Source organism: Microtus pennsylvanicus, chromosome 7 (genome assembly GCF_037038515.1).
Source record: "Microtus pennsylvanicus isolate mMicPen1 chromosome 7, mMicPen1.hap1, whole genome shotgun sequence".
NCBI classification, from domain to species: domain Eukaryota; kingdom Metazoa; phylum Chordata; class Mammalia; order Rodentia; family Cricetidae; genus Microtus; species Microtus pennsylvanicus.
Window position 1 is genome coordinate 19143701 of NC_134585.1, and position 23242 is coordinate 19166942.

The 23242-nt window shown below is 37.6% G+C and overlaps 1 long non-coding RNA gene across 2 annotated transcripts in view; it reads left to right on the forward strand.

Moving 5' to 3' along the window:
- Positions 1–20383, forward strand: part of LOC142853661 (uncharacterized) — a 166508-nt gene extending 146125 nt beyond the window's left edge. For both annotated transcript variants that reach the window (XR_012911233.1, XR_012911232.1), the window contains one exon: positions 17816–20383. This is a non-coding gene — a long non-coding RNA (uncharacterized LOC142853661). The remainder of the gene's footprint in view (positions 1–17815) is intronic.
- The last annotated feature ends 2859 nt before the right edge of the window (positions 20384–23242 follow it).

Consider the following 23242-nt stretch of genomic DNA (forward strand, 5'->3'; position numbering starts at 1 on the left):
GCTCACATTTATTTTATTATATTTTATTTTTATTGAGCATTTTTGGATAGGTAGTATTAATATCACACACAAACACACACACACACACACTCGGAGGCACATGCTCCCATACAGAAGCATACATATACCCTTACAGGCATAGCAGGCATAGGCACAGACTCATATACTGAAGCTCCCACTTACTTTCTCTCTCTCTCTCTCTCTCTCTCTCTCTCTCTCTCTCTCTCTCTCTCTCTCACACACACACACACACACACACACACACACACAAACAGAGAGAAAGACAAGGGCTTACATACAGAAACTCTGAGACATATGCAAATAAACACACACACAGGCACAAGAACTATAAGGTAAGAAACCCTGTAACATCTACAAATACACCACCAGAAGCGGTCCAGAACATTCTGAATTCACATTCCATATGATTGTATATCAGAGAATGAGCTCTGCATACAGAGGAGCTCATGGACTTGGTTTACATAACATGGGAGGTGCAGATCGTCTGCCATGTGAAGCTTTAGGGCATGTATTCCTAAACATTAAATTATGGAAACTGGGATGGGAAAATGTCTGTAGCCTTTCCAGCATGTTTGGGTTAGTTGCACACGAACATCTGCTTCCTCTTCAGAAGCGGAGACTGGAGAATACCATCAATCTGCAGCATTAACAACTTCTGCTCAAAGAACAGCAGACAGCTCTCGGTTGGAACGCCACACCACAGAGTCTGTTCAGGGAGCTGCTTCTAATCACTCACACTGACAAAGAGCCAGCAACATGCTCACTGCAGAGGAAAGGGTGTTCAACCATGTTATCTAGCTATTTCTTTCTTTCCTTTCCTAAGTCTGCCCATCCTTGAGTAAAAGAGAGAATTCACACTTTGATTGTTTAAAATCTACAGCTGGCCAGGCATTAGATCTATGTGCTTATAAAATATATAGCAATGAACAAAAAATCCTCTATCCCAGTCATCTCGCCTTCTAAAGCAAACCATGACTATTGGATCCTGTCACTATATACATTGCAGCTGGCTCTTTCCATTCATATACATTGATACACATGTAATAAATGGTTTTGCTATTGTGAACACTATTCTAAAATGTTCGAAATAGCATTTTATTAATTCTTTGAGGATTTACTAAAAATGTGTATTGATTTTTATTCAGGACTTCTCCCTGACTCCTCCCACACTCACCTTCTCCATCGTCACTCTCTACCTATCTGAGTGTCCTTTCCCCGTGGATTCCACCTATCATCATTGGGTATGGCACACCTACCATGGTATTACATCATTGAAGACAACTGACTTGTCTTCCCCAGCTGTGATCAATGCTAGTACCTCCCTCAGCTAATGGTAGATGTTCATGGCCTCCTTTCCCCTTCCCATGCTGGGATTTTAGCTGATTTGAGCTTTTGAATGCTGTCACAGTTGCTGTGAATTCACATGTGTATCTTCTTTTGTACAAAGATTTCAGAGAATAGAATAAAGGGTGTGTGGGATTCTCTGTTGGGAAATCACAATAGCACATTGATGGCATCAAAGGGAAGGGGAAAATCAAGAACAAGTTTTGTCAAAACTCCAATCATTCCGTTCCCCAGATTGGACTTTGGCACTAATACCTCCCTGCTGGCCCTTACCCAGAGGGTTACTAGTCTTTTGTATCTGCCTCTCTGGGAACATTTTGAACTGTATCTCTTTTTCAATCAGATCCTGTGACCTTACACGTTTCAAAGAGTTATTCTTCTCATTTAACCTTTTACCTGATTTACAGATGCTCTCCCTGAAAAATCACTTTCTGTCCAATTTGGGATTTGGAATAAAAGACACAGTAGTAATACACAGTTTTGATTTTTACTGTTTTCCTAAGTCATTTTTCCATGAGAATCATTCCTCAGTGAGTATCTCATGATTATAGTATATGGGTTAACTATGTCTTAGGCAACAGGGTAGGGTTTGTGAATATTCAAGTAAATAGTCTTCTACTCCTTTTGTTATAAAAAAAAAAAAAAAGACCCATTCTGACCAGGAAGTTTCTGTGTCTATTTACCATATTAACTGTTAACCATTTTGAAAAAATTTCTTGTTTCAGTTCTGATTAAGCAATATAGTGAATTTATTTTCTTATATCTTTCTACTTTCCAGTGAGTATGTATAGTGTATGTGTGTCTACATATTTGTTGTTGTGGTGTGTGTGTGTGTGTGTGTGTGTGTGTGTGTGTGTGTGTGTGTGATGTCTTGAAAATCCCTGTGGTGCCACTAGGAACCCACAGAGTCTCCAGCTATTTTAAGGTGAAATTATGATGCATATTCTGACTTTAATACACATTACTAATGAATCTAGCTGCTATTGTATTTAAAATGCCCTAACTCATACATACACAGTGGCAATGGAAGCTTTGTCTGTAGAGGGACAACATCCTAGAGGAGCAGACATACTTTAAATATAATTTTGTTAACAAACTAACACTTGGATATATAAAACATGAGTTCAGGATCTAATACCAAAGAAGGAGCACCGCATAAGTGAAGGCGGTGTTCTGACAAGACACTAAGTTTTGAAACAACAACAGTAAAGTGTGTATAAAGGAAGGGCTGATGATTGATGGAGTAGGGAAACTCGACTAAGCCGCCTCATAACTAAATAACATCATTGATGCTTTCTTGATAATTCATGATCATTTCCCAAACAATTGTTCCTCTTCCTATTTGATTGACAAGCATCTTCTCTTTCCCTAGAATAATGCAAAGACACATTTTAAATCCTCTTAATTGGATAACTGAGAGAGAGAGAGAGATTTTTAGTAGCAATTTAACTTTCGTTTTGAATTTTGTTAAAATTACAGCAATATTGGGATTACAGTCATAGTTGAGCCTCTCTTATCTCACAGAGGCATGAAAAGATCCCCAGTGGTTTTCTTGGTGATAACAACTTTGCAGATAATATGTGACCCTCTCTTGTCTTTGATTTACTGTTTCTTCAAATGCATCAACATGATTATCAAGTGTTATATATTATTAATAGGATAAAATAGGAAATTCTTCAGCCTTATAATACATACATTATTCATGCTGTGCCATGTCATTTACTGTTAGTCAAGGATGTGACCTTAATTTTTAAACAGCTAACTTGTTTCCCTAACAAATAGTGCAAACATAGATCAAAGTTCACTCTCATTCCTGAGGCTTATCTTTAATAGTCGCTAAATATTTTATTTTCAAAAAGTTCTAAATATTTTTTCAAGCCCTGAATACTTAATTATCACATCTTTTATTAGAAGAGTAAATATATTTTATACCAATAAGGCAACATGATAAGACCCAGAATTCTTGAGATGTATTACTGACTCTAAATTTGTACGGCATATTTAAACATTTGTGTAGATAAATCACATAAAATATCTTTATAGTTTCCAAACGTATTAATTGGTGTTGTTTAGAATTCAATGTAATTCACTGATTTTCCTCCCTCAGTTCAGCTGTCAGCTTGACACAGTTCAGCGTTATTTGAGAGAGTCTCAGTTGTGGGGAGGGTGAGCTTTGAACAGACTGGCCTGTGGCTATGTCTGAGAAGCAGTTTTTGATTATTGATTCCACGATAAGTGGTGCCCTACCCCCAGGCCCCAGCAGGTGGGGCTGTCTATATAAGAAATATGGCTGAGCAGGAATCAGATGCAAGTTACAATGCAGCACTCCTCCATGTTCTCTGCCTCAGGTCCTGCCTCCAGATTCCTCCTCTGAGTTCCTGTCTGCCCTTCTCTCAGTGATGAATTGTGAGTCAGAAGTGATAACATGAAATAAACCTTTTCCTCCCCAAAGATTCTTTTTATAATGGTGTTTATCACGATAACTGAATGCAAATTAGAACAGTAGAAAAAAAAGCAATGCATTTACTGTTTTGGGTATCACTATCCATGTGTAACATTAAGTACTTCAGAGACACTTTAGTGGTTACAAACATCAGCCTCTGAGAACCTGCCATACTGATTTCCGAAGTGGCTGTATAAATTTGTACTCTCATCTGCAATGGAGGAGTGTTTACCTTGTTCCATACCCTCACCGGCATGTGCTGTCGTTTGTGTTTTTGATCTTAGTCATTATTACCGGTATAAAATGTAATCCCAGAGTTGTTTTGATTTGCATTTCCTTGATGACTAAGGATGTTAAATATTTCTTTAAGTACTTCTCAGGCATTTGAGATCCACTGTTGAGAGTTCTCTGTTTAGATCTGTAACCCATTTTAATTGGATTATTTAGGTTGTTGATGTATAGTTTCTTGAGTTCTGGGCATACACCCAGAGGACGCTCACCACACCACAGTGGCACTTGCTCAGCTATGTTTGTAGCAGCTTTATTCATAATAACCAGAAACTGGAAAAAAAATAAAACCTAGATATCCTTCAACCAAAGAATCGATAAAGAAAATGTGGTACATTTACACAATGGAGTATTATCCAGCTATTAAAAATAATCACCTCGGGAAATTTGCTGTAAATGGATAGAACTAGAAAATATCATCCTGAGTGAGTCAACCCAGACTCAGAAAGACAAGCATGGTATGTACTCATTCATAAGTGGGTATATTACTCATAAAGTGAAGGATTACAATGCTGTAATTCACAAACTAGAGAAACTAAGTAAAATGAAGGGCTCAAGGAGGGGTCGTACATGACCCCTGTGAAGGGGAAATAAAATGGACATCGTGGGTGGACAGGGGAGGGGTCTGTTTGGGGGTAGGGATGAGGTTACCTAACTGTGGAACATAGTCCAGTAAACCTTCCAAGGATAGGTGATAAAAAGAATTCTCAGAAAGCTAAAGACAGTAAACTTTACTGCATGGCCCCAGTAAGGAGATATGTAGAGAGCTTTGAACAATTGTAAGAAGCAAAAAGAGTTTAGGCTTCTGTTCTACAGTTCCTTAAATTCAAATCTGATCATCTCGATGATAAATATAAGGTCACAGGGCAGATATCAGCACAGGCGTGGTGTACCACATGAGTGGAAGTCTGTTGGAAGTGTGAGCTAGGAGGAAAGTAGTAGTGAAGGCAAACGAGAACTTAGTAAACAAGATGCCCCATAGAATTAATGATCTAAGTTATTTTACTCATCTACTGTTTTATACCTCATACTCTACATTGCTTCCATATCAAAAAGTGAGTGGAATCTAATATTAAATCACAAGTGTCTAGCCATGATTCTTGCTTATAGTGCTTACATTTTGTGAACTTAGCCAAGTGTCTTTCTTTACCCATGTTTAAAATTCTGCTGGAAGAAAATGCATGCAATACTGTCTCACAGAATTGTAATAAGTACATCAAGGTGTTCAGGTGTTCAGCACCAATGTTCAAATAAGATAGTAAATAATAATGCTTTGACAACTGAAAAGAGTAACATTGGTAGTTAAAGAGTTTAACATAATAATGATCAAAAAGGAATTATGATAATGATGATAAAATGATGATGATGATGAGATAAATCCTCTGGAGAGGAAAAGGCCAGAGGAACAAAATTTCAAGGAATTCTCTACTACATGAGGAACCAAATATCAACATGCAATACGTGAGACCTTATCTTTTAAGTAGTAATACATAATAATAATGATAATAATAATAATAACAACATGTCAGTTGGTGTGGGAGGTCCTTCTGTTTTTGTATTGCTTTTTTTTTTTTTGGTTAATGAAGAAAGAAACTGCCTTGGCCTGTTAATAGGGCAGAACTTAGGTTGGTTGGGAGACAGAACTGAATGCTGGGAGAAAGAAGGGCAAGAGTCAGCGAGACACCATGGATCCATCGCAAGAGACAGAAATGCTAGAACTTTGCTGGTAGGTCACAACCTTGTGGTAATACACAGATTAATAGAAATGGGTTAAATTGGACAGGAACCAAAAACTATGGAGAAACCCTGTCTCGAAAAATAAAAAAAAGAAAAGAAAAGAAAAAAGAAATGGGTTAAATTAAGATGCAAGAGTTAGTCAATAAGAAGTTAGAGCTAATGGGACTAGCAGTGATTTAATTAATTCCGTTTCTGTGTGGTTATTTTGGTTCTGGGTGGCTAGGACGAACCAGCGGCTCTCTTCTCACAGCCAGTCTTTTGTCTGCAAGAAGCAGGTTATCTGGACTTGGTTTGCCACCTCTTCATTTCTGGCAAGAGCATCAGGGTAGAATTTGCTTCTGCCTACTCATCACGACCAATCTTTCCTTCAGCTGAGCCAGTGAGGACCCTGTGATCCACTGTGCAGAACTGATCAGTGAAGCTGTGCTTTGAAGAATAAAAGCAGGCTGCTGAAGCACAATTTGAGATTCTGGAACATAAACCAAAGATAGCCTGCCACCACTTTCTAGCAGACCAAGTGAGACATCAGGGAACGTAGTACTTACTCGGGGACAATCTGTGGGGCTACACAACCAGACCTCCTGACCACGCCCTGAACCATTGGCTTCCAAAGGCATACCACAGTTGACGCTGGTTCATGGGATGTGCTCTTCCATTAGATGTGTGTGCAAAAATAAATAAATAAAGTCAATGTAGTTCTTTAAGGAAAAAACACTGAGCAGCCTTTTATTAACATACTTGGCTTGCTTTTAATAAAGACAAAATCCCTCTTTTAACACTGTTGATGAAGCTCTCATGGCAAAGTTCATCAAAATGCCAGCTTAGCAGAGGGCACAGACACAGCATCAATAGCAACCAGACTCAGAACTGTGCCATTTAAGATGCCCAAACAACTGTACTCAAACCAAACTTAGTGTGGATATAGTCCTTTCATTCTGCCTGGGGCCGACTCTTTCCAAAGTCCTCAGACAATGGTGAAATAGTATAGGGATTCAATTTTTAAAACTGTTCTATTCAAAAGTGTAACTTTTATTTTCTTTTAAATTTGAAGCACTATGGCTTACACTTGTGCTGTGTATCTGGAAACAAATACTTGAGTGCAAGAACTCCAGGCTAGCCAAGATCCTCAATCCTCTAAAAGAAGTCCATTTATTTATCTTATAACTTTTTTAAAAATTTTGGAATGCAAAGTAACAGTTTTCTAATGTCAAATGGCGCTTCCACACATTTTGACTTCTTAGTGGTCTCTGCCCCACTTCAGATTCTACCTTCCATTTCCTGTCGCGTGTCTTTTCTACCATCCTTCACCCTGCAGTCCTCCTTTCTCTGTTTCATTTGGGTAAATAGTCACCAACAGGAAAAGAGTTTTCATTTGCCTATGCCTACATGGCCTCTTGTCTTGGCGATGTCTGGATAGATATGGAATACTCTGATTTGCTTGGCTTTGGATGGTGCCTCAAGTGTTTGCAGGCTGCAGCCGGACTGATTGGCATTCACAGCTGAAACTGGTACCATGCTATTTCCTAGCCTGAATTCTTATGTCTGCTCAGTGAGTCAGAGCTCAGAACTGCTCACTGACTGACTAGCGCCCACCTGCAGCCCTACACAAAAACCATCGCATCACCTAATGAGGAATCCAACAGGGCATGGAAAAAATACTGCCTAATTCATGCTCTTTCTGTTTTCAGTTCTTTACTAACTAACACAGTAATTGTGATTTAAAAAAAAAAAGTCATGTTTTTAGACTCACAGTATTAGCCTGTGGAGGTGAAGCTGTTTCTGAATTGTACAACAAATTCAGTTTGTTCATAAGCCTCAAAGGGGACTGCACGAGAGGAACTTAACTACAGAGCTCATAGTCTCATTGGTTTCTTGACTATTTTGTAGTTGCTTCTCTTTATGAAACAGAGTTAATCTCTCTGGTCTGCATTTTTCCTCGTTGGCATAAAGGGTATAATAGTAAGTCTTTTCCAATGGGATTACAGTGAGGATTAAGCACACCGGGATATACACAGCACTTAAACTGTCCCTGCCATCTCTCCCATGCAAATATTGTGGGCACCACAGTCATCCTATTTTAGGACTGGCATTGCCATTACTTTGAGTATTGTTTTTGCGTCATCTGTCAGTTATAAAACAAAGACCCCAACCTTGCCTCCTGATGGTGACTCACCACGTATAAAGAGAAATCATTTATGTCCGACAGAGATCTTTTCATAGGCTGCACATAATGTTATCAATCAAGGATAGTTAGGTAACTATTTTAAGTTCTTCACTTCAAAGCAAAATCCCTTGCTCCTATTTGGATTAGAGTATTAATAACCAATTAGTGTTTGAAGAGAGAAAGTTTGAAGTCACAAATACAAGACTTGGGTTAGAAGTTACAGCCATTGACTTATTCTTGCTTCCTCTTTGTCAAGCAATTTCTGCAATTTCCATGAACTAATTTCTAGAAAAATTTTCAATTTCTTTTATCATGACTGCCTTGTTTGCTAAATAATTGTGATGGGTTCAAATGAGGTAAAATATGATTGATTATTTTTTACACATTTTTCTATATAAATGTATTTACTTAAAGATTTTTCTACAAACTTCATTAAAGAATTTATGCATACACTTTTTAAAGTCCTTGAACATAGTCATAATTGATATTTTGAAGTTCTTGTCCAGAGCCTACTATAATAGGGTTGCTGGTTTCTGGTAGAGGCATGTTGTCTTGGCTGTTCATGTGTGTGGGGTTTTTGTTTTGTTTTGTGTTGGCATCTAGGCATCTGAATTTATGATGTTTGAGTTGTTTCTTGGTGCAGATAACTGGGTTTGTCTTTGTTGGGTGGGTGTTCAGTTCTTTGGTGGTTAGGATACTAGATCAGTGTGGTGGCTATGTAGTCCCTAGTAGCATCTATAGTTGGGTATATGGCAGAAAGGAATGGAGGTGACCTAGGAGGAAAGGCTGAGGTGAGCTTTGGGAATGAGCGAAGGGGAGTCATGTCCCAAAGTGCTTACTTTAATAAACCTGTTTTTTAATTATTTTCCTTCTTAATTCCATTATAAATGTCCAGTTTTGAATATTCTCTTTTGAAAGAGAGCTAGCAAAAAAAAAAGTCAAAGACAAAGACAAAATACACCCTCACCTTACCTTGAACCATAGTCCCAAATCTAGAATAGACAATAGATATATTTTTTCAGGGATTTCTTTGTCTTAAAATGTTAAAAAAATTCATCCTAGTCTGTTCCTAGAAATCAGGATGTAATTGCTATTAGTTAATTGTTTACAAAAATACCTTGAGAACCTGCTACAGTAGCTACGCCCCTAAGACAATTTTATTTCCTTCTTTTTTGATGTGTCTGATCTCACTGAGGCCTTGGCTTACTTTTAAAGAGTATGCTTTTCTTTCAAAGCCTAGGTGACGTTTTCATTGTACTGTGAATATAGCATGTTCAGTGTGTGCTGCATGTGCGTGTCTTTGTCAGTGTCTTGTCGGTCTGCAGTCCTTGGTTGTTTGTACACAGTGATTGCACAGCATTGGAAAGCAGAGAACTCATTGATTGGCAGCTTGGATGTTCTCAGATTACATGTTTGGCATACACAATCTTTCCATATGGTAATATCCCATCAGATTCTATACACTACTAAAGTATTGGAATAAGAACCATGATAACATTATCAGTTGCTACCCGCTAACTGTGGTTTGTATGTGTCTGCTCCAAACTTGACACAAAAGTTTAATCTGTAGTGCAGTGAAACAAAGAGGTGAGGCTTTGGGAAAGAGATCAAGTCATGTGGGCTCTACCTTTGAGTCAACCAGTACTTCTGCGCATGTCATGGAGTCCTCGGAGCCTCTATCGATCCTAACACTAATGATGTCATCAGATAACATCTGAGACCTATGGCAGGCTGTTTTCCAAGCATAATGGAAAAGTGTGTTGATGTATGACTTTCTTTGTTGTGTTGCTATAGAAACTTCATCAATACATTGGAACATGTAATTTAGTATTAATCTTAATTTGTGTTCCTGGGACATTATCATTTATATTTAGTGACACTTATTTCTTAAACCCTTTGAGTGAGAGCTGTGTTTTTTAAAAATATAAGTTGACAGGTTTATGGAACACACACACACTACACATTTGGATATGGATACTAGACAAGTTATCAATAACTGACTTGGTCAGTAAGTTTAATCTCTATACATTTACATACAAATTTAAGATGGACATAGAGATTTTAACCTTGCAGGATATGTATGAAAACTAATTCATATAATCAATACAAATAATACCACAGAACATACAGTACAAGCTGCTAAGATTTAGATTATTATACTATTAGCATTATTAAAATTTGAGTACTAATTCCATGTATCCTTCTGCGGGACCAACATAAGTCTAGAGATTTAAGCCAACATGTATTGAAACCTTTAGCCCAGAAGAAATTTCCTCAACTATGGTATTTCTATCTTGGGAATGATTCCAAGAAGTACAGACTAGTGTATTTATTTCTATATCACTGCAAAGCAGATATTCAGTAATCAGCTTATGTACAATGAGATGACAACGTCTGAAGCTGACAGAACTGGATTGTGAAGAAAACAAAGAAATTTAGGAATGCAAAACTAAAATTTTATTGGTCTAAATTTGAATATTGTCTGTAATTTGATACCATCCCAGCTCTGGAGGTAGAGAGTTAGGATAAAATCAACCCTTAACTCCATAAAGAGAAGCCCACAAAGATCAACAATTAATGTGGAACATGGAAACATGTTAATGGAAGTACATATAAAGTACTATGAAACCAAAAGAATCAGTTACAATTAGAAATTATTACAAAATACCTATTGTCAAACTATTAGGAGATGAGAGCTCACTCTTCATTATTGCAAACAGCAGGCTATAGTGATGGCTCACTAGTTAAGGGCACTTGTTGCTGTTGTAAAGGGCCCAAGTTCAATTGTCAACACCCATACTACAGTTTACAGTCTTCTGTAATTCCAGTTCCAGGGTATCTGAGTCTCTCCTCTGGCCTTCATAGACAGAAGGCATACGTCTGTGCTGAGTGTGTGTGTGTGTGTGTGTGTGTGTAGGGACCACTCGCAAACATAAATGAATCTTTTTCAAAAATTGCTAACAGGCATGCATACTATTTGTAAGAATATGCAGATATGTAAAATGTCAAATGTTTTATGTTTCTGTTGTAAAAACCTAGACCTTGCTATCACATGGAGGGTACAGGGGAGAATTTAATTTCCTTTGGCAGCAGAAAGTTCCCTATGGGAAGTTGCTGCTATAGCCATACAACATTCTGAACCCTACTCTATATTATATTATATTTTTGTTCGTCAAGAAGGGTTTTGTTTAAGAGGAAACAGCATCCCAAGAAACACCAGGAGGTACTGAATTAGTAATTTTCTATCCAAGCTTACTCATTCAATGTGAAATCCCATGAGCCTTTGTGGCTGTTCCATGTAATTTCCTTCATCATTGACCTCAAAAGTTACATATTTTCTGTGCTTCATACCTTGGGACATGTATATGGTCATGTCAAAACCTTTAAATAGGACAATTTGGATTTCTATGTCCACATAACCTGGTTGTAGCGGGGGTTATGGAAAGGTGGATACTTAAAACATGGAATCTAGGCCAAGAGATTTAGTTTCTTGTGGTTTGTTTCTAAGACTTTCTGGTCCTCAAAAGACCTGACCATGGGATGAAAGTTTCTGAAAGGTCCACTCTTTTATGAGGAGAGGGAAGAGTAAGGGAAAGGCACAAAGATGAAATAGATTACTTGTGTTGAGCAGCTAACCTGACCTCCCAGAAAACTGCCCTTGTTTACACCAGGTGTGGGCACTGCTGCAGCCTCTTGGGGGAACTTAGAGTCAAGCAATTAGGCTTAGCACATATTACCTTCCTAACCTCGTTCCCACCTCTGCATGCCTAGCCCTGCATGCTGGGGTCCAAAGATGGCCAGAGGTTTCTATTCTGGACTCTTTGCCAGAACAACATTCTCAGGAATTGATTCTAGGATCTTCTCATCTCCTTTGTTACTTCTTACTTCTGACTCTTACCTATTCTACTGCATGGATAAAAATCCTATTACAAGCCAGGTAGAAGGCTAGAAAAAGCACTCTCTCCTCAACTCAATCCATTTCTCCAGTATTGTTAGGGTAGAAGGCAGTTCTTTGTGACAGCATGTCACTAAGGGGCCTTTTTGTGCTTCAAGAAGGGTTCTGCTTAAGAGGAAGCAGCAACCTAGCAACACCAGGAGCTACTGAATCAGTAATTCAGCAATGTCCCTTTGCCCACTGGCTTTGTTGAACAGGACTTTACTGAAAATTATTACAAATACCATCTCACTGGTGTTCAAAGGAAGTCAGTGTCCAAAGGCAAGTTTCACAGAAGTGCTCATATAAAAGCAAGCATTATTAGAGGGAACTATACAAATTAAGCGATCACAATCTTACAAAATGAAGCTATTCCGGAGGAGAAAAGATGAAAAATTTAATTTTAAGATAATCCTCTATTGTCTGTGGCTGAGTCTCTTCCTGCTGTTTCTCTGAGTATCAGCTATAATGAAAGGAAAGGATGAATTTAAATATGTAATTTCTCTTCTCCCGGAATAATTTTATACTCATTAAAAGTCCCTGCTAATAAATGCCCCAGTTTCATTTCTGTTGCTAAGATAAAATATCCAAACGAAAAGCAACTTATCAGGGAAATTTAGCTCAGAATTCCAGGTTACATCCAACACTGTATGGAAGTCAAGGTAGATGGAATTCAAATAGGAAATCATCACATCCTCAATCAAGAGCAAAAAGAAATGAATGCATGACAGCCAACTTGCTTGATTGCTCTCTCCAATAGTGAAAGACCCCAGTTAGTCGGAATGATGCTGGCTGGCTACAGAGGGTTGGGTCTTCCCACTTCAATACAAGGTCATGTCCTATAGTCATGCCCACAGCCCAACTTAATCTAGACAATCCTTCAGTCAGTCAATACTGTCTTCCAGGTGATTCTTGGTTTTGCCAAATTAACAATTCTAAAATCAAAATAAGTAAATGACAAATTTTCCAATTCCTCCTTAGGCTTTATTTCTCCAATTGCCCAACCAGCTCTGACTTCTCCAGTGTCATAATTTGATAAGATTTCTCTCAATGTTTCTATTGGTGAACAGTTTCATAGTTTTATATAATGGATTTTAGTCACAGCCATGATGCGTTGTGTTTACCTTAAGACTGAAAGCACAAAGTCATATATGGCAAGTGTGCAGGCTGAAAAAGAGTGGGAGGGACATACTGGGTTTACTAGGATGACATAGACATGACCACTTTCATCACTGAACTTCTAGTTCTAAGGGTACAAACAAGAGTTGAAAAAAGAGGGGGGGAGATATAGCCTCTCTATCTTTATTCAAGCCCAGAGCAGAAACCATGAAAAGAAGCATATTAGGAGAGAAATTGAAGGAACTATGATATGGGAGAGGAAGGGAGGAAGGGTTGAGAAGAGGAAAAGAGGCAGCTTAGGATCTTACAGGTTAGTGACTAAGCTTGGTTTTTACTGCTGTTGTTTGGCTGGTCTGTAGTTTCTGAGTAACAAAATATACTGACTCTCAGTCACAGAAACTAAGGGAACACATGATATCTTGTTCACTTTCCATAACTGGCAAAAATTAGTAAAATGAAGTGTCCTCAGTTATCCTGCGCTAAAGCATCTTCTACTCAGAATAGGTGCAGGCATTCACAGCCCTGTGAAAATAAAGTCCACTACCACCATCTAAAGGTGCACAAAGAACTCGAGACCTAAATATTTACATGAAGTATACCATTCAAAAATTTATAGGTAGAATTGGAGAGATGGATTAGCTGTTAAGAACACTTGCTGTGATTACTACCTGTACATTACTCATTTTGTCCTAAGGACCAGAAAACAGTGTTTGGTTACTGCACCAGCAAGCTTGGCTGCTCTCCCTTGTTTCCTCTTGAATATGAGCTACCCCAAGAGAAAGAACCTGCTTTATATTGATGGCTTCAGACCTCTTTGTCTTCAATCACTACATAGTTTGCATGAGGTTTTCGGTGTGTTTGAGCAGGCACGTTTGCTCAGCTTCTCAGTGTCGCATTCTGCAAATCATACACAGACTTCCATATGTCAATCACCCACTCCATTTCTGTAATGAAATCATGTGGGGATGAGACATGAGTCCCCAGCTCTTTAAAGAGCCGTACATGGCAGTGTGTCAATGCTATTTCAATGTCAAGCACTACATTGTTTGAATTTCAATTAACATATCCCAATGTTTTTTTTAAAGTAACTATTTGGTTGAATACTTTAAAACCATAAACTCCTAACCACCCAGCAAGTGGATAACTTGAAGTTATCAAGAAATTGTTATCATGTCTTAAAAAGACAGTAAGTTGGATTTCTGGCTGTCCATCTGATGTGTCATGAGCATGGAAATCATTGCTCTAGCCTATTGTAAAGCAAGAAAACAAATAGTCTGAAAAGAAACAGATTGTCTTAGGTGCAACAGAGAATTGATGTCACAGAGAAACTGCTATCCTAAAAAATGAGAGACAGGCAATTGCTGAGAATGAGAGCATTGGAAGACCTTGGGAGCACAGCCTGCCACCGAGGGCAGTGACTATTGGAACACCAGCTATAATTGAAGAATTGCTGGAGGCTTAATGTGTATGTGCTTTAACCAAACACCCCTGACCCTCCCCAGGTTTTGCTAACATTCCTTACAGGAGAAGGCTCTCAAAGTGAGTACTGAAAGGAAAATCCCAGGTGTTTCCTCTATAGAAGACAGGAAAGCCACCATTTTGAAATACACTTGAAAGGACGAAGTTCCCCTCAACAAAACCAATCCTTATGGTAAAAGTTCAAAGCAAAACTTAGCTGAAGCGTGTCTCCCATTGGTTTTTTTTCTATTTCTTCAGAGGAAAGACTGATAAAAATTGGACAGGTTACTTAGAAAATAATACTATAATATTTGAATTTCTAATGCAAAAAATGTTGAATGAACAAGAAGAAAAGGAGGCAGGGAAGGGGAGGGCAGATCACTCTAAGAAGTCAGGAGCTTGGTGAATATGATCCAAAAACACTGCATAAAATTATGGAAATAATGGGAAATATTCACTAACATATGCCATTACGGAATCACATCCCTAATAGCCCGTCTGGATTAATGACTAACAACTGTTCAATTACTAAATTAATTATTAGATTACTGATGTCTTTTTTCCTTTTCTTTTTCTTTTTTGAAAAAGAAACCTAAGTAGCCCAGGTTTGTTTTGAATGAGTTTCTACTTATCTATTTATTTATTGATTGATTTATGTTAGGAGAAATCATAGCTTCTTGTGACTTGGTTTGGTTATTCTAGAACAATGGGAAACCTTAGGCCACAGAACACTTGGAACCTCTGTCCAGAGCTCAAATCCATAGACGCTTGTTAATGCCATCATCCTGTGCTAATCAACAAATTAGTACTGGCCCTAAATCCAGACTAAAGGAAAGTCAGACTATGTGCCCTTATCCAAAAATAGAAATAAAGGAAAGAATGAATGATAACACCATAAAGACCTAAACTCTGGCAAATGAACGTATGAAAGAATAAAAAATAGTCCACTTGATTGTAAATTACAACCTAAATTTTGTTTTATATAAATAATAACTGGAAATAAATTAATTCTAAATTTCATATTTGTAAAATATTTTAAGCATTGAAATTACTATTTAGAATGCTATGCCACTGGCAGAGTGAGCAGAATATATTTATACAACCCAATCATTGTAGAGGCATTCTGTATAAAGATGAAGACCTTCAGTTTGGAAAAGTTATGCTATGTTAACGTATCCCCTTTCATTGTTTCATGTTTAATGATATTGGTCATTATAGTTGAAGACATAATGATATTATTAAATAAAAATGAATCTACACAATTATTTATAGTAACATTACCTTTAAAATCTAATTTCCATGATAGAAATTCTTTTCTTTTTTCAATTTATATGTGGAGATCTGCCTCTTCTAGATTCTCTCTCTCTCTCTCTCTCTCTCTCTCTGCTTGCCTGTCTGTCTGTCTGTCTGTGCATAGGTCATATGTGTATCAGTGGCAACAGAGGTCAGAAGAGGGTATTTCCCTAGAGCTTAAGGTAGCTGTGTTTATGAGTCACCTGACATGGATCCTCTGGAAGATCACTGTGTGCTCCTAAATGTTGAACATTATCCATCTGCCTCTTTTCATTTTCTATGCATGGATGTGTATGTGTACACATGCACAACCTCATAATTTTGTGTGCTCAGAATTAGGAATCCTGAACTTAGGGGTCCCCATTAACCCACGAGTTTCTTCACACAATCTCAAGCATGTGTTTTTGTGTGTGTGAATTATGATGCATCGTCTTTATGCTTTTCTTGTGTGTGTGCATATCATGCAAGCATAGACACAAGCCCATGGCTGTTCTGTGTGTTTGTGTGCAGGGTGAGATTAAGAGCAGGGACACTGAAAATGCAAAGCAGAATCTATATTAATATGAACATTTTGAATGAATAATTTATTATAATTTAAATACTTGCAGGAAGGTAAATGTACACTTTTGATTTGCTTTAATATCAAATGGTTACAACAAAACATAAAAATAGATAGAAATACATGTGATACGGTGCTAAATGACTAAACTATTTTTGAAGGTTATTTGATGGAATGTGCTATCATATATTAAATCGAAACCGTTATGCTTCTATTACAGGGTAAGATAGATAGATGATAGATAGATAGATAGATAGATAGATAGATAGATAGATAGATAGATAGATAACATGAAAACTAGTTTAATTAGCATATGCCCTCCATAGCATAAAATCCATGCCACATGTGTGCTGGCCCAGAAAGGCACAAAATAAAGTGTAGAATCACTTGCATTTTCCAAGTAAATAGTTGAAAAACAAACTAAAAACAGGTACCTGTGAATTTCAAGTGACCAGAACCATTGATGGACCTCATATGTATATTTAGAGAGTTTTGTAAATGTCCACTAAAGGCATGGTAAGTCCTTATGACCATTCACTCATATGTTATGGATATGGTGGAACCTTTGGGAGATGGGGTCTACTGGATTAGACATCGGTTATTAAGGATGTTCCCCATTGTGGTTAATGAGGCATGGGTTCCTTCCTCTTTTTGCTTTCTGATTGCATTGGAAAGAGCAGGATGCTGGGTCTCTCGCACTGGCCATGACACACGGCTGCTCTACAGATACAAATGAACCGGGATCATTGAGCGTGGACTGAAAACTAAAACTATCTGTGGTATTTGTCTTATGAAGGTAATTCATCTCTAGTATTTGTTACAGCAACATAAAACTGAAGGACACCATGGTTTTGTTGTTGTTGTTGTTAACTGAAGATTATTTTCACAGGAGCAAAACATAGGATTATGTTCTTATTAGTAAAGCATATATTTAAACTGGCAGTCAAGAAACTGTGCAGAATATTTGCAGAAAGAACCAAGCAATGAAAACAACAAAACAACTTGGGACGTGCTGAAGTTTACTAGTTTCATGAAGAGATAAATATGTATAGGTAGTGTCATGAATATAATTGAAAAGTATTCTATGCAGAGCCTACAGTGAGAGGGAACAAATTTAATACGTAAGCTCTAAGACAGTTTGGACAAGATTGCCTGTTGAGTCCTATGGAAGAAAAGTGAGGCTGACATTTTCCCCTTAATGTTTTTCTAAGTAACAATGAAACAGTAATGTGAACTTCATCCCTAATGCATGCTGTATTAAACTTGGAGGAGTAGTATACTCTACTGTATACTGAGAAAACAGATTTCCTTTGAATTTAAATATTTTTTCTCTCTTTGTATTTATTGCGCCTATTCTTTGCTATTTTCATGCATGTATGATATGCATTCTGATTATTAGAACCGCTCCACTGTAACCTGTTCCTCACCACTAACCATCTCTTCTCCTCCCAACAGGGCCCCTTCCCACAGTAAAACAAGCATCAAAAGAGCCCACAAGATCACCTGTCCTCTGCATTTTGAGATTCTGCAGTGTTCTGTAATTTATCTGTAGAACAATCAAAACAAGAGGCCATGAACTTGAGAACGATCATGGAGCATCTCATGAAGAAGAGATTCAAGGGGAGAGAGAAAGGGGACAAGAATGCAATTATGTTGTAATTTCAAAAATAAAGTCTTATAAAAAACCCACTACCCCAAAAGGAAAGGATATTTTGATTCTTATGCATAAAGCAGTGATTTTTCTTTGTTCTTAGTTAGTGTTCTTTTCTAATTAAAACATGCATGGTTGCAGATAAGTTAAGTTCTCTATGAAAAGCCTCATGCTAACTAGTGAATAAGAAAATAGAAGGCTATGGGAGATTTTGAGAGATATTCTGTCTCCGATTCCACTGCAAAACCCAATTAAACTTTTGTCTGTGCCTTTATTTCTTTGGGTATTTGCATCTTTTTTTGCTGCTTTATCTTAAGACAGTCCCAGGTCCCTTTGCTTCACCATTCTTTAGAATGCTCATTTGTACTTGACCCTCACAAATCTTTGCACTTTGAAGAATTCAGAGCGGCTTTCATAATTAATTGCTCAGCTGCACGTAAGGGGGTTTGACTATGTTCACGTTCTTTCTACACTACAGAAAATTATTTCCAACAGAATAAACGTATTAATATCCAAACTCTCTTTGAACATCCGTCTGTGCCCAAATGAATCCATCTTGGCTTGCTTTAACTCAGGAACTAAGTTCAAATATGAATGTACTGCTGCAAAACTAGGTTAGCCTCGGTTAGGCAGTTTATATGTAACGAATTAAAGAGATGATAATCTAGTTTAACATGTGTCTTCTTTGCTGTAATATGTGTGCATACGAATTCTTGTGTGTACTAAACATAACACTGACAAAACAGCAATCATGCTAAAAAATGATTGACTATGGTCAAATGTTGATGTTGAAATAAGGAGAACCAGGTAGAAATCATAGAAACTACAGTTTGGAAGGACCTTTGGAGCAACATGTAATTTAACTACCTTGTCCAAACATTGATGCCTTTTCAATAACATAAGAATAGTGTCGGGTTTTTGATTAAAAGCCACCAGAGAAAGAAAATTTTTATAAGAAGAATATAACCATGACTGAATTTTATCTCTTCTATTGACTCAATGAATGCTTTTGTAGACCAAACAAGCTTAAAGATTATTATTTAAATACTTTTAAAAAATAAAAAGCATTTAAAAGTCAAGTCTTGTATTACAAGCTGGACTGCTGAAGTCTTGAAAAAAAAATATAGCCACCAAGGCAAGACCAGAACAATGACACTATTTAGCGCTGTCAATGTGCATAGAAAGATATTACAAGGACCCAGAGCTAGAAATGAGTTGCAAACAATTAATGACTATTGAGGACAGAGGAATAAATCTTGCTTAGGTTACAAAAAACTGAATGGATTCAGTAAGCTCTAAATAGATTCTAAGTATATTCCAAATCATATGCACATATGGATAAGTGCATGTGTATGTATGTATCAACAATAATTAAAGAAGAGATTATGAGTTTGAGAAAAAGTGTGCTATAGGAGAAGTTAGAGGGGAGGGGGTTAGAAATGATGTAAGTAGAGTATTCCTGTATAAAACTCACAAAAGGTTAAAAATTATAATTGGGCTATATTATGGGAGAAAAGATCTATTACCAATAAAAGGAAAATTTAGCTTTACAATACATAATGAGAAGCTGTAGTTTCACATCTGGAAATAGAAGTGCTCCACCTTGAGTGAATAGTAGAGCTGTTAAACAAATTATGGTATGTCTATTAAATTCAATATCACCTTGAAACTAAAAGGAGAAATTAGCTTCTATTACATACAACCGAGTGATGAATTTTCGAATATTACCAGTAAAAGAAACTACTTTCTCTAATGAGCCTCGACCTAATTTTCAAAAAGAACATTTCTTTTAATCTCTACAATGCTCTCAATATAAAGAATCATATCTATATGCTAGGAGTTACATGGAGAGTTGAATTGGAATTCCTAGAATCCATGTAACAAAGCTGGGTCCAGTGACACATACCTGTGACCCCCAACAGTGGGGAACAAAGACAAGAGGATCCTGAGTAATCCTTTGACATTGGCCAGTCAATGTAGTCAAAATGTTGAACTTTAGGCTCAATGAGAGATACTTTCTCAATAAATAAGATGGAGAAATAATTACAAAAAGATGTACTAATGTCAGTATATGGTCTTCAAATGCTCTTCCATGGGCTATTATTCCTGCATAGATGGACAGACAGACAGATGGACACACATGCACATATGAATTATCTGACAGTTTCTGATATGTTGAACAAAAATACCTGTTATGAACTGGAAGTGGTTTGTGTGAATAAAGACAAATTAAATTCTATCACTAAGTGGCCATGTATACTACTGGTTACTATCAGACAGCATTATTTGAATTTGTTATCTACTGATGTCAAAGTCATCAATCTTAAATTCTAGTTGTTTATCAAGTTGAGATGTTTTTAAAAGCAAAGAAGTGGCACGGTTTAGTTGTAAAACTAGAAAAGCAAAACTCCAAATATGTAATAACTTTGTTTTTAGGTTATGCTTAGAAATGTAAGGAGAATAAAGCTTTATCTCTCTATCCTTGGATATCAAGTAAATCCCAACAGATTAAAAGATTAAAGAAGTGCCTGGAGACTCAACTCTGTCTCTGTCTGTCCCAGCTTCACCTACATGTTTAATTTATAAGCTGCTTCCAATACTACACTGTCTATTTTGACCACTGAATGGCATTTGTGATTAATTACATTGCCTTAATTAAATAGCAGATGGCTTACTGTGGTCACCTAAGGTGGCCAGCTTCCAATCACATGAGTTCCACGAACTCATCTCTATTCGCTCCATTTTCTCTACACTGCCCGCCCCAGAGAATCTCAATATGCCTGGTTTCAAGATTTGTAATGTGTTGGGATTATCCCTTACTCACAAGTTAAAAGTGGAGGCTACATAGTCCATAGATGCTGGCTGAAGATCTAATGCTCACATCACACAGGCAAGAGCCTCACTATTCACAACAAAGTAGGAACATAAGCTTCTTGTTCATGTGGGTTGTTTCTGCTTCCCTGGTTCTTTGGTGATGCTATTGCTGATCCAGCAGACACTGAACGCAGGCTGAGTCTGAATCTCAGCTGTGGGTACCATTTAGAAAACCCAATCTTTTGTGGTGCTTGAAAAAAGCCTACTGAAAAGGTTCATTGTGTGGAAACATTCATCTTTCTCTCCCAAAGCTCTTTATTAGACAACATTTTTTCTAGAACACTTCTACTTGTGACCTGAAATAAAGTATGAAGCAGTTAATAAGACTATCGCTTGGATAGGTTTGGGGGACATGAATGGTGAAGGGTTTTGTATACTAATATACCCTTCTCTTATTTGAGAATATTCTGCCTGGTACACTGCCTTCCTTCTGATATTATGCAATTTTGATATGATCTAAGCTAAGAGCCACCATACCAGACCCAATAAATCTCCTGGGCAATTAACAGCTACTGAGACTGTCTGACAAATATCTGCAGTCACATCTAGTACCCCGGATTTAGTATGCTGATTAGATGAGTGAGTCCCAGGGAGCAGCTTTTTGGGAGTCTGAGTGTGTTTTCCTCAGGACTCTGCCCTGAGTGCTTCAGTCCTTTGCTTTCATGGTTTTCTTTGTCCTCACACTAGTATATCCCATCTCTCTGAGTATTACTACCATCAGAGAATGATCAGGGGATGATCTTTGCCATCCCAACACAGTGAGAAATGTAGAAACATCAGAAATCCACAGATTTTTCTGTTTCGATGCCTTGAGCTAAATTTTCTTGATGATCTTGATATTAACTCGTACCTTGACATCCTGGACATCTCACCTTGGTGGCATAAAGAAGACAAATGGGTATTTTATTAACTGTTCTTCCACTAACCTTTTATGTAGGAGCCACAGGACTGGTAAAATATCACCAAAACGTGATTTGGGAGAAGTTTAATCTATATGGTTTTCCTGATGGTCTCCAGGTCTTCTAGAAGTCTTTAAAAGAAAAAAAGAAACTTCCCCTGTGTCATCGTCATCAGTTCATGTATTGAACTTCCAAGTCCACAATGACTTAGACCCTACATTTGTTGTGATTAAAGTGTATTTTCCTCAGAGATGCAAATGCACCTCTATTGCCCAATGAGTTAGCTGCATCTTTGACAAAGTGCAATAAACACAGTTATGTATTCTAGGAACATCAATTTTAACTCCTGATTTTGATTCAGCAATCATATACTTCATATCATTTATGAGTTAAACATTGTTGTAGGTGATATATTTTCTAAGTGTAAGAAAGTAATACTGTACATAAAGACAACAACTTAGTTTGGTAAAATGACACTTGATAGGACATTTATGAGATATGCTCTTGATTCTAATAGTAAAAGTAATATTTGTGAAAATTGTTTTAATTCCCCCAGTTTCAAAAGGAACGTCTATAAAACTAAGGAATTGAGAACATTTTCTAAAGTACTTGTTAGACACGTGTTCCATATTCATGTTTCTTGGTTAGATTCCAATTCTATCATGAACACCATGGCCGAAAGCAACTTGGAAAGGAAAAGGTTTATTCCATTTTATAGTTTTTCACTGAGTGAAGTCAGGATAGCAACTCATGACAGGAACACGGAATCAGGAGCTAAAACAGTGCTGCTTACTGGCTTTCTCTCCATGACTTTCTCAGCTTGTTGTCTTATACCATCCAAGACTGCCTGCTCAGGGGTAGCATTGTCCACAGTAAGGCTGGTATTCCCTCATCAATAAATCATCAAGAAATATGAGCCAGAGGGGTCAAGGCACCAAAATAACACAACCCACAGAATGAACTAACAAGGGCTCGTGGGGTCTCATAGAGAATGATGTGATAATCAGTGGCCTGTAGGGATCTGACCTAGGTCCTCTGCTTATGTGTTATGTTTGTGTAGCTTTGTGTTCTTGTGCTCCTATCAATGAAAGCAGGAACTGTCTCCAATGTTTTAGCCTGCTTCTGGAACCCTTTTCCTCCTACTGGATAGCCTCACCCAACCCTGATTTTAGAGTATTGCCTAGTCTTTTTGTTTTTGTTTTTTTCAAGACATGGTTTCTCTGTAGCTTTGGAGCCCGTCCTGGAACTAGCTCTTGTAGACCAGGCTGGTCTCTAACTCACAGAGATCCGCCTGCCTCTGCCTTCCGAATGCTGTGATTAAAGGCGTGTGCCACCACTGCCCGGCTTATTGCCTACTCTTTTTGTAACTTGTTATGCCGTGTTTGGTTGAGATCCCTGGGAGCCTGCTCTTTTCTGAAGGGAAATGGATGAGGAATGTGTCTGAGGGATAGGGAAGGT